The sequence below is a fragment of the Monodelphis domestica genome, chromosome 2 (assembly GCF_027887165.1).
Source record: "Monodelphis domestica isolate mMonDom1 chromosome 2, mMonDom1.pri, whole genome shotgun sequence".
Taxonomy (NCBI): Eukaryota; Metazoa; Chordata; class Mammalia; order Didelphimorphia; family Didelphidae; genus Monodelphis; species Monodelphis domestica.
In genome coordinates, this window is record NC_077228.1 from 363,203,945 (window position 1) to 363,215,911 (window position 11,967).

At 39.7% G+C, this 11,967-nt stretch overlaps 1 pseudogene; it reads right to left on the reverse strand.

The window, feature by feature from the left end:
* Positions 1–836: 836 nt before the first annotated feature.
* Positions 837–7,066, reverse strand: LOC107651132 (U5 small nuclear ribonucleoprotein 200 kDa helicase-like; annotated as a pseudogene).
* Positions 7,067–11,967: the final 4,901 nt, after the last annotated feature.

Consider the following 11,967-nt stretch of genomic DNA (forward strand, 5'->3'; position numbering starts at 1 on the left):
CTCCTCCATATCTACCTTTCACCCAACTCTTACTTGTGGCCTCAGAAATCTGTAACACGTGCTATGGCTGCACCAAGGTAAAAGCCTCTCAGGAGAGGGGGCAAATGAGGTTAAGATAAGTGACAATCCTCAAACCTATTGGTGCGTCATCTACCAAAAACATGAGAAGACTTCTCCTGGTAGAATGGGTGGATGAGAACAATTTATTCCAGTTGCCACAAAGACAACTGGTGAAAGTACTCTGGAGTTTGTAGAGCTTGGTTAGACATAGAAGATGATAAAGACCATCCACTGCATCACCAAAGCTCCTGACTTTTGTCCTGTGGATGGACTTGAATGCCTCTGGAAATGAGAACAAGATGGTCAATTTTGTGTAACTCAGCCTCTCTAAAGCCCAATTGACACTCAAGTCAAGACATCATTCATGCTGTCATTTCCCCCCTCAAAAACGAAGACAAACAACTGATCCCTCAAGCTTCTATGCCCCCCAAATGCCTATTTACTTTACCTATACTTGTACTTGTATGTGTTGTATTGTCAATACAATGTATGCTCTTTGAGGGCAGGGTTTGTCTTTGTATTCCCAGTGTCTAGAACAGTTCCCAGAACACAGTAGATATTTAATAAAGGATAAAGAAAGGGGGAAATGTTCATTTTTCAGGGAGTTTTCTAATGTATTAGAAGCTTTCAAACAAAAAGTACCTACAAAAGAATGACATCAAAAATATTGTATGACTTACATGTTAGAGCATAGTCAACAAAAAGAAGCAGGAATTAAAATCAGTAAAGGAGTTTGGGGTTAAAAAGAATATAAGATGAAAATGTTGACACCTAGGCTCATATTGCCATGATTCCCTCCCATATTGGATCTATGAAAATCCAAAGTCCTAGGTAACTATAGATTTCAAATCCTAGTTTAGCATTTTTCTTTGCGAGTAAATGAGTACCCTGGGACTCAGTCACAATCACTATCATTCTCTGCTTCTTTCACATCCTCACTGAATATATATTCCTAGTCACAGCTCATGTAGGCATCACTCATAAAGTAGAGAGTATAATTATGGGCACCAGTGACTGGAGCCACAAAATCAAGCTTTACCTTGTCCTTCTGTTGCAATGTCAACCTTTTGATGGAGATAAGGCTATTAGATTTAGAGTTTCCAATCACTACCTATCAGCCTTCTCATGTTTCTGTGGGAAAAGAGGAACATTGACAGATTATATGACTTTTTGCTCCAGCTGTATCAGCAGGAAAACTGGCCCCCACTCTGGAGGCTCTCTTTTTTTTCCACCTAATCATAAGACAATTCAGTATTGGGATAACAATGATGAAAAGGGGCCACAACTGGCTGACAGCTGAAGCAGTGCATTGTGGTCTTCATTTTCCTTCACTATAATATCAAAGACACTCTCCATTCCTTTGAGTGTACATCCATTTGATAGGGTCAGAGGTGAAGTGTGGCAACTGCTTCAGGTAGGTGTCTTTGAACCATTTGACTTGGGTAACCTCATCTGAACCAGTTCCATGGTTGTCAGGGCAAGGCTCAGACAATCATTGCTAAAGATGACATCGACACAAGCTGGGATGACCTGGATTGCCCTGCTAAGAATCTCCTTTTGTCAGATTGAAATTCAGCACTTGGCTACATGTAGGCTAGTTGCTGTTCTTAGAAGCTGAGCCCCTCTTGCAGGTAACCCACACCTCTCAACAGGGCTCTTCTTGAGGATGCTGTCACTTAGCTTCTCCAGGTAAGGGATGTGCAGTGCAAAACCCTCTGCTACTGAATATCTGCTGCATGGGTGGTGAGGATGTTGAGGGCAGTCAGGCAAGTCTGCTTGTATGATAAGACAAAAAAGAATGATGGGCTTCTTACTTAATGTTTTCTTAATGGTGTGGTATATTGGTTTAGCCAGAGATAATAGGCTACTCTGTGGGTAGCTAATGCTGAAGCTCCAAACATGTAGTTCCAAGCGGACACAATTTTTGGGGGGTGTATGAAAACAAAATATACCCATTAGATTAGATACATACAATATATCCTACAATTCTTCCCATTGTTCTTGATGTCTTCATATTGTTTTTCTAACAGCAAAATAGCAGGCCACTGCACTCAAAGAATAGTCTATTCCACCTTTCTTCAGAAGTTGTGTTCATGATTCTCCCAAACTCCCAACTCCATAAACACACACACACAAACTTTTTTTCTACTACAGAAAGTGCTGCTGCTCTGCTATTTTGGTACATAGAGGACCTTGCTTCCTGTCATTGACCTCCATCCACTCTGAGTAGTAGGACTAGATCAAAGGATATGAACAAATAATAACTTATTAGATACAAAATTAGATGCAATCATTCTGGAGAATGATATGGAACCAGGCTCAAAAGACCACAAAACTCTACATACTCTTTGATCCGGGAATAATACTACTGGATCTGTATACTGACAAAATTAGAGCTAAGAAAAAAAAAGACTTACCTGTACACAGATGTTTGTAGGGGCAAAAAAGTGGAAACTAAGAGGCTATCCATCACTTGGGGAATGGATAATAAGACATTGTACATGGTTGTAATGGACTAATGTTGCACCATAAGAAATGACAAACCGAATGAATTCAGAAAAAAACTTGGAAAGACTCATATGAACAAAGTGAAGTGAGCAGATCCAGGAGAACCATGTATTGAGTAACAGAAATATTATACAATTATCAACTGTGCAGGACCAAACTATCATCAGCAAAACAATTTCTTGGATAATCATGAGGAAGTCATGATAAAAAAATGCTCTCCACAGCCAAAAAAGAAAAGAAAAGAAAAAAAGAAACTGTTGGTGTTTGAGTGCAGATCAAAGAATGCCACCTTCTACTTTATTTACTTCATGAGATTTTTACTGTAGGTGTGATATGTGTCTTCTATCACAGTGTGAACAATATGGAAATATGTATTGCATGAAAGTTCAAGTACAACCTGTATCAGACTATTTGCCACATTGGGGAGGAGAGAAGATTTAGAAGAAAACCTGAATTCTAAAATATCAAATTATTAAAAATTGTTTCTACATATTATTGAAAAAAAATTTAAAAAGCAGAAGTTGCATAATAGCCTAACCAGTGGGCTACATCCTTAGCATTCGAAAGGGATGTGGATTGGTCACTATCTGGAAGGAGATATAGTACATACAAAAAGCAGATCACTTGGAGTGTAGACCCATTTTCACTCCCAATGAGGTGAACCCATCCAGAACAAAGAATTTGACATTCTGGATGTTCTTGCACTACTTCCAGTGGAGGGAAAGGATATCCCATTTTTCAGGATATCAGGATATCAGGATGGTGATAATGATATTGTCTTTGCACAAAAGTTTCAGGTCAGTGCTGGTCTCTCCAGTCAACGATACTACCTTCTTGTCAAGGTATACCTGGAATTTCTCATATCAATCTCTCTCTCTCTCTCTCTCTCTCTCTCTCTCTCTCTCTCTCTCTCTCTCTCTCTCTCTCCATATATATATATATATATATATATATATATATATATATATATATATATATATATATATATATTCTGCTAGAGCCTCCATAGCGGTGACATAGACATAGCAACTTTCAAAGTTCTTCAAGATCATGCCTTTAAAAATGGCAAATTCAACACTGGTAGTCTTTCTGCTGCCCATGGGGGAGGGCCCCAAAATACATTGTCATTTCCATTTTACACAGTAATAAATATTTGAGTCTGGATGGGGTTGAAGAATGAGAATTTGTCCTGGTAGAGACTCTCAAAGGACCTTTTCCTCAGGGCAGATGTGGGCAAAGGCTGTAAGTATAAAGGTTCTATGAGAAGCATCAGATAAGATGAAGTGATGGAAGGAGAAAGGCAACTGAGGCTCACACAGCATCCAGCCATTTGATACCACATGAATAAAGTCCTGGGGAAAAAGTGGCTCAAACAAAGAATCTAATGAGTTCCTCATCCACACATGGTTGGCTTTGAGCAGGAAATATTCATGGTGTGGGATCATTTCACTGTCTACACTTTCTATCAGAATCCAGAATGCCTCAGGTGAACCATGGACCTTTTCATCCCATTGAAAATTAGGGGTTATGATCAGATCTACTTTCAGGGCAGAATGAGTGATAGGCTGCAAAGGCACTATGAGTTGCAGTTTGGGGAACAGATGGGGAACATATTTGTGGATGATCTTCCCATTCTTGGAATGTGGATAAGCTTATTGTGATTCAGGACAGATAGCTGCTCAAAGGGGTAGTTTTTCTTCTCAGTCTTTTTTACTGCCTCCTCAGGGAGCTTCCAAAACTGGTACAAAGGGCATATGGACTGCTACATATACTTGTCAATCATCTTGCAATGATTCAGAGTCTTGTTTGTCAGCTGTGCCCAACCTCATTTTAAGATGTTTACGAAGATGGCATTCATTAACTAATCAGTCGACTGTGGAACATATATCATGTCTGACATTGTGCAAACCCCTCCAGCTTTAGCTGTGAAATAAATGATCATTGCACTTGATTCCTCAATGCTCTCCTTTAGAAAGGGATAGGAATCCTCTTGAGAAATTTCTGTAGCTTTATCTTCTCTTCCTCTTTTAATGTGATATTTTTGAATTCTGAATAGAGTGCAGACACTCTAAAGAGCTCAGTCCCATTCAGTGTTGGTCTCAAAAACTGCTTATAGATCTACACTGAATCATTGGGGCCATAATAGTGGCTCACAGTACAGCCAAGCTCTACCACTTGGAAGTTGCCAGTTTTCTTATCCTGTTTGACCAAAATATTCTTATCTAGCATGAGAGGTATAGTATGCATCAGATCTAACTATCGCTGAATCAGCTGGGGAGTACCCTTAAGGTTATCATGTGAAATGCCATAAAGGGTTTAGGAATGGATTATTTGCCTAGATAAATAGGAACAACTCAGCCAATTTACTGCATCATTTACATTTTGAATATTTCTCACGATGATCAAAGTACTGATCAGGTCAGGCAGCTTTGATTCTATAGAGTACTCAATGGGTAGATGTTGATTGAGTAGGGGATGAAAAGGACTGAAGCTTCCCAGGAGATGTAATGAGAATGCCATCCTCTTTTGTGTCCTACTATGCTCATTCATCATGGGTCAGCATCTGCAGAATGTCCAATACTCCCAATTCTTTCAAGCACCCATTTTCTGGTCTATATGCCTGTGTGCCTTTAATGATGACTATATATGTGGGGATAGTTACATCCCAAGCCAGAGTAACTGAAAAGACCAGCATCTGAATGCATTTGTCAGCCAGGAGTTCTTCCATAAGTGTTGGGTCAATTCTCATCAACTTGATGAGTGGCAAAGACAAGGCAAGAGGTCCTTCAACTCCAAATGTTTGTAGTGCTCAGCTTTTGTCCACAAAAGCTCAGTGAAGGAGTGAAGGCAGAGCCCTCTCAAAGGAACAGGCTAAGTATATTCTTTTCTAGATCCATATCCCAGATAGTCCTGGCTATCTTTCCTGGGTGTATTTTTTGTAGTGTCTCCCCTGGCAATGATTGTTCTTCAGGGCCAAAGGCTTTAGACTTCAGAGCAGACACATGTACCAACCTTTTCATAGCCCTTGTGCTAGTGTCAGAAGGATCCCTCAGGAAGCTGACAGTGTTTATTGGCCATGAATTGGCTTCCTTTAGCGAAGGCCAGTTCCTCAAAGTACAGAATCTGCCTTAGAGCCAGTGCTCCCACTCCCACTTAAATCCATGTTTTCTAGATCAATGTCCATTTGGAACTGACTTACACATTCCCTTTAGGACCATTCCTTCTGAATAAGATCATCCTCAGTTTCATGGAGCTGATAGAGGAAATCAGAGATCTCTAATTTCCTCTATCAGCTCCATGATCTTGTTTTTTCAGTTTCATTCTGTGCACTTGCTAGCAAAGTACAATATAAGGGAATCATCCCACATTGCCTCAGCACTTAAAAACCCCCATACTTTCTGTCTTAGAATCAATATTATGTATTACTTCCAAAGCAGAAGAGCAATAAGGATTAGGTAATTGGGGTTAAATGACTTGCCTAGGGTCATTGAGGCCTCAGCACTTTAATAAATTGAAATATACTGAAATGAAAGAGAAGAACCAGTTGACTTACTTGCTCTCTTGTTCAGCACTGGCTTTCTTTGAGACCTAATACTTCATCTACTTTCTTCTGAGACACAATGGTATTATCATAAAAATGGCTAGGTTGTTACTATAGCCAAAAAGCATCAATGACCCCAGGATACAAACCCTTTTTCCTGGAATTTATTAGCTCATCTGAGGCTATGAAAGTGGTTGAGAATTTGCAATGCACAATGGCCTTATCCTCTTCCATGTAATCAATAGAGGCTTCTTCTCATACCTGCCCATACACATCCTCATCAACCCCCTCTTCATCCAACTCAAACTGCACATTCACACCATGTCTCGTCAGTGTTATCATCCATATTCTGTATTTCTTGTCTACACCATAATCTGTGATCTTTTGGTTCAAATTCATCAATACTTGATATTTATGGTTATCTGTCTGTCCAGGCACCAGATCAGTCTTCTTTTTTTCCTTCCTTGTTATGGAGTTTTTCATTTTTCAAGATAGCTAAAACAATCTGCTATCACAAAGGTGATATATCCCATGGATGATCTTCCAGTGCTGGAGTAGCCATTTATAGGTCTCATGGGTCTTCTTGGGCTTGGATTTATAGATGATGCCCATCATCTCATCAATGCCTTCTGACAGGAGCATCTAACCTTTCATCCTACTGATGTCATAGTGTCCTCATCAGACTTTCTTCATTTGACTAGTACCTCCCCTATTGGGTCATCATGTCATATTTGATCAATAAAAGGGCAGTCAGCTTGGAGGACAAGATTGGAGTTAGCCTTGTACTCATACTGTAAGCTCCCTACAGTCCCATAACGCTGCTCAAGTACCCCAGTTGAGGCTCCAAGGATGAAATATGTTCCCTCAAAGCCCAATTCACTTTGTTATTATGCTCCTTCAGCATAATGCACACACCCCAGAAATGCAGGAGCCTAAAGTCTTCACTTCCAGCTCCATGTTAACAGACTTCCTCTGCTTGAAGAAATTGCACATGCAGGACTCCAGAGCAAGGGAGAGTGAAGAATAGAAGGGTCAGGAAGGGATGAACCTACCCAGGTAGGAGGGAATGGATTATTTTCTTTCTTGGGAGTGCCAGGCTTGTGCTCAATATGACATCACTCTGAGTCTGTAGGTCCTGAATACTGTTGAGCTTTAAATAGACCCAAGTAGACTGATGAAGAGTGAATATTCTCTCTTTCTCCTCTTGTGGCTCCAAGAAGCTATAGCATACATTGTCTAGTAAAGCCATTGTCTCCTCAATCAAGATAAACCAGGTTGAGTGTAACTGATGACCCTCAAACTCATTGGTGAGTTTGGGAGATGTCTACCCCAAGCATGTGAAGACTGGCTGAAGGGGGACAATTTTTTCCTGTCAGATAGATGGTAGAAGCAGGAACTGTGGAGTGCTTAGACTTAGAGCTTAGTCAGACATCAAAGATGCTGAGGTCATTCACCATATTCCTAACCACTGAGAGTCACCCTGTTTGTTTTGCCTCTAAACTTTAATGACTCTGAAAAGAGAGGGAAGCTGAATGAAAAAACAAAAACATTTATTAGGCGCCTACAATATGTGAGACAATATGTGAGCAGTTTACAAATATCTCATTTGTGCCTCTGAAATTATTAACCATTAGCCCTCTGAAATAGATGCTATCATGACATGTTTTATAGTGGAGAAAACGAAGGCAGACAAAGGTTAAGTGACTTGCTTAAGGTCATATAGCTAATAAGTGTCTGAGGCCAGACTTAAACACAGGTCTTCTTGACTATATGCCCTAGCTGACTCTATCATTCTTTGTTAATGGATTGATATAAAACAACATTTTGTTAATTATTTATTGATTACAAAAGTGTATTTGAGCAAAATTCCTCCTTAAAAACTCTTCTCCAACTTGGGTCTTCCCAGGTATAAGTTAATATTATAAAAGATTCCTGGAAAGATACAACAAGAGAGACAATTTTGTTAATCTTTTGGTTATTAATGCCAAACATTAACATGGCAGGTTTTAGATGGGACAATTGCAACTGTAGTGAAATAGGATTGGAATAGCTTTCCCATAGAGATTCACGTATTCTGTTGCTCTTACACCAAATGGTCTCTTTCTTGTTCTTGCAGAACACAGCTGGTCCCTCTTATGAAAAGGGAGCACATAATAATTGCACTAAATATGCATTAAATTGCTTTGCAAAATGATAGTGGCATCCATTATAAACCCTGCATTTGAAGAGTTTAATCAGCTATTTTAATTCTCATCAGGCTGCAATATGACATGCAAGCTTTGGGCCAAAGGCATCCTCATCACCATAGGAATATTTGTTGATAAAATGATGCCCAAATATGAAAACTTTTCTTGTTTTTCAGAGGCACAAGAGCATACCTTTCAATCAATGACAAAAGACATGTTTTAACTTGAAAATTTCATTGTACATTATTACGTGAAGTATATGTTGAAAATGATCTAACATTCTTCTTTAGGAAATCAACTTGATAGCGGAAGTTCTGACTAGTTGCTTTTATAACAGACAAAAATTTAAAGGCATGAGATCGATTGGTTTATAGTATTTTAGGGCCATCTCTATTTTTCCTTCACTTGACTGGTGCCAAGCTAGCAATGGATTTGTATTGATTAGAGTAGGAAAACAAAGAGCCAGAAAATTTGTTTTTGTCTGTTGGGCCACAGGGTGAGAATTGAGAGGGAAATAACTTATAGTCCCCTATAAAACTAAATGGTACTATTTATGGAGCCTTGGAGATCACATAACAAGTAGGTTTGGGAATGGGATGAGGAGTCAGGGAAACTGAAGTCACCTTGAACTTGGGGAAGTGGGAAACAATTGGGATTAGTTAGATTTTTAAGCAACTGATAGAATTTATTCTTTTTTCCTGTTTAATAGTGTTCAAAACCATTCCTGGGGCTCATACTATAATTAATAGAAAAAGAAGTTAGAAAATGGAATGATATGTATTTATTCTTTGTGTAGGATCTGTAAGGACTTTTCTAGTTCTAAATCCCATGATCCTAACTGATTGTGAGATTTGTAATTGAAAGGTTCTTTGGATTCTTCACTATTGACCATGTCCTTAATATCTGGCTCTCAATTAGATGCAGATTATAGGTGCAGTAGAACTGTCAAGTAGGTGAGTAGCTCACAAGATTATTTAATTTAGCCACTCTTATTTTAAAAGGTAACATAACAATAAATTGGCATGCACATAAAGAATGCATTTGCTGTTGTATTTTGTTTCACAATATGCCTTGTAGACTAGTCATGCAGAAGAATGAAAGAAATATTTTAAGGCAGAGGGTGTACTATGTAAGGATGTGGTTTCCTTTGGAAAGCCCAAGTCATAACTTTAGGTCACTAATGCTAAAGACTTGAGTGAAGATCAATCAATTAATCAATAAGCAATTATTAAGTGCCAGGCACTGTATTAGGTACTCAAATTATACATATACTGTGACAGAGGCTGGCACATGAGAAAAGTGCCAGGCTGAAGAGTGTGTGGAGCTGATCACCTCAATGGGGGAGGGGCCCAAGGAGTTTAGAATCTGGAGGAGGAGAAGATTCTGGCTGGAGGAGCAGTTGGTCTCTCAGTCTAGAGAAGTTGAAGAGAGAAGGTTGAATAAGACTTTCTCCTGACGTTTACCCACTTTTTCTGCTTGTGGCTGGAAATCCTTCCCCTCAACATCTCCCAATTGAAAAAGACTATTGAGGAGAAACTTGAGAAAGGCATTTTGAATCTCTGTCAGACTATCTCAGCTTCTGTTGCCCTGGGTCTGAACTGTGGCCAAGGGGCCAAAGCCAGGGTGAGCCAACTTGACTTTCTCTCAGGGGACTCAGGCTACCAAAGCCTGAGTTCCCCCAAACTTGATGAGGGAGGAAAAATGGTTTTATATAGAAACAGGAACCCCCCTTTCCCCACTTTCCTCCTCCTTTCCTTGCTAGTTATTCCTTTGTATTACTCTGATTGAATTGACATTAAAAATAGTTATCTTTTCCCAAAACTGTGAATCAAGTGTGAGTGAACAGATCAAGGGGAGACCCTTTGGTCTCTAGTATTGGAGGGGGGGGACAAGAGGGACAGAAGAATCTGGGAGAGCAGCCTTAGCTAAGGAGGGAAGGCAGAAGGGGTAAAATCTTCAAACCCCCTCTCCTCTTTCTGAGCCAACCTTAAACATCAGCTGTCTCCCTGTACCCTGCTTTGAGAAGGGAGGTCTCCCCTTACCTCCTCTCTTTTCCTCTTTCTCTATTCTCAAAACTTAACCCCTCGATTTCAACTGGCACCCCAGGATTTAACAGAACCCCATTAAATAAAAGCTTTAGTGACCAACTGTCACTAACTATCATCAACTGTCAGTTGTAACTCTTGAGGCCAGCAGCCATTGTCACTAGCTCTGCCTAGGGGTTTCCACACAGCATCAAAAACATCTTGATTCCTGGTGGGGGGAGTAGAAGCCAGTCACCAACTGCCACTCTGGTCAGTTGGAAAACTGAGGAAGAGTCTATTGTAAAAGGGAGTCTGTACTAGGGCTGTCAGCTTATAGGATCTAGCCACAATACAAAGGAGATGGTGCTTGCTTTTGTGGAGCCTACTTTGTACTAGGGGAAGATAATATGTTCACAGATAAGTAAATACAGGATATACACAAAGACATGGTGATTTGATGGAGCTACTAATAACAGAGGCAATCAGGAAAAGCTTATTAAAGGCAGTGACAATTCAACTGAAGCTTGAGTGAAGTAGGGAACCAGGAGGCAAAGATTAGGAGGGAAAGTATTCTAGGCATGGGTTCAACATTAGTAAATGCATGGCTGTAGGAGAAGAAATATTATGTACAGGGAATGGTAAGTAGTTCAATTAAATATAGTGTAAAGTGCTGGGAGGAGTTGGGGGGAATGTGTACAGTGAACTAGAAGAGATTGTGAGGGCCTTTAAGTGCCAAATAGAGTTGTTTATGTTGTATTCTACAGGCAATCAAGAACCCCAAAACCTTGGATAGGAGAGTAACTATGGTCAAAACTATATTTTAGGACAACCAGTTTAACAGCAGATTTGAGATTAGACTGGAAAGGGAAGAGAGTAGATGTATGGAGGACAATTAGAAAGCTATTACAGAAGTCAAGGAAGGAAGTGATGTATATGGGTCCTGTGGTGGATAGTTGTGATGTGGCAATACAAAGAAATGTTGATGGGGAGGAAGTAGCAAGTTTTAGCCGGTGGGAAATGGAGCAGGAGAGAAGGTGAGGGAGAGTGAAGTCAAGGAAGCAGGCTAGAATGTGGACCAAGGTGACCAGAGCTGGGATAACTTTGGTAGAAATAGGGAAATCAGGAAGAGGAGGAGTGGGTTTGGGAAGAAAGATAATGAGTTATATTTTGTACAAGTTGAGTTTGAGATGTCTCTAAGCCTTTCAGGTTGAGATGTATATTTAAGCAATTGGAAAAGGGAGATTATAGCTCAGGATTAAATACTGGACCCACAGATCTGGGAATAATTTATATATAGATAATAATTGAATTCTCAGATTCCTATAAGATCATCAAGAGATATAGTGTGTAAAGAGAAGAAATGGTCTGGGATGGTGTTGTGGAATTCATCCAAAAATAGAATATGGGATGTATTGGCAATGATTCTTGTATATATATGTACATATATAAATATACATATACATATAGAGAGAGAAAAAGAGAGAGAGAGAGAGAGAGAGAGAGAGAGAGAGAGAGAGAGAGAGAGAGAGAGAGAGAGAGAGAGAGAGAGAAGGAGGATGGTATAGTTGAAAGAATTCTTTTGTTTGGAATTAGGAATACTTGTTCTGTATTCCCACTTCTGCTACTGATGAGCTATGTTTCCTTGGCC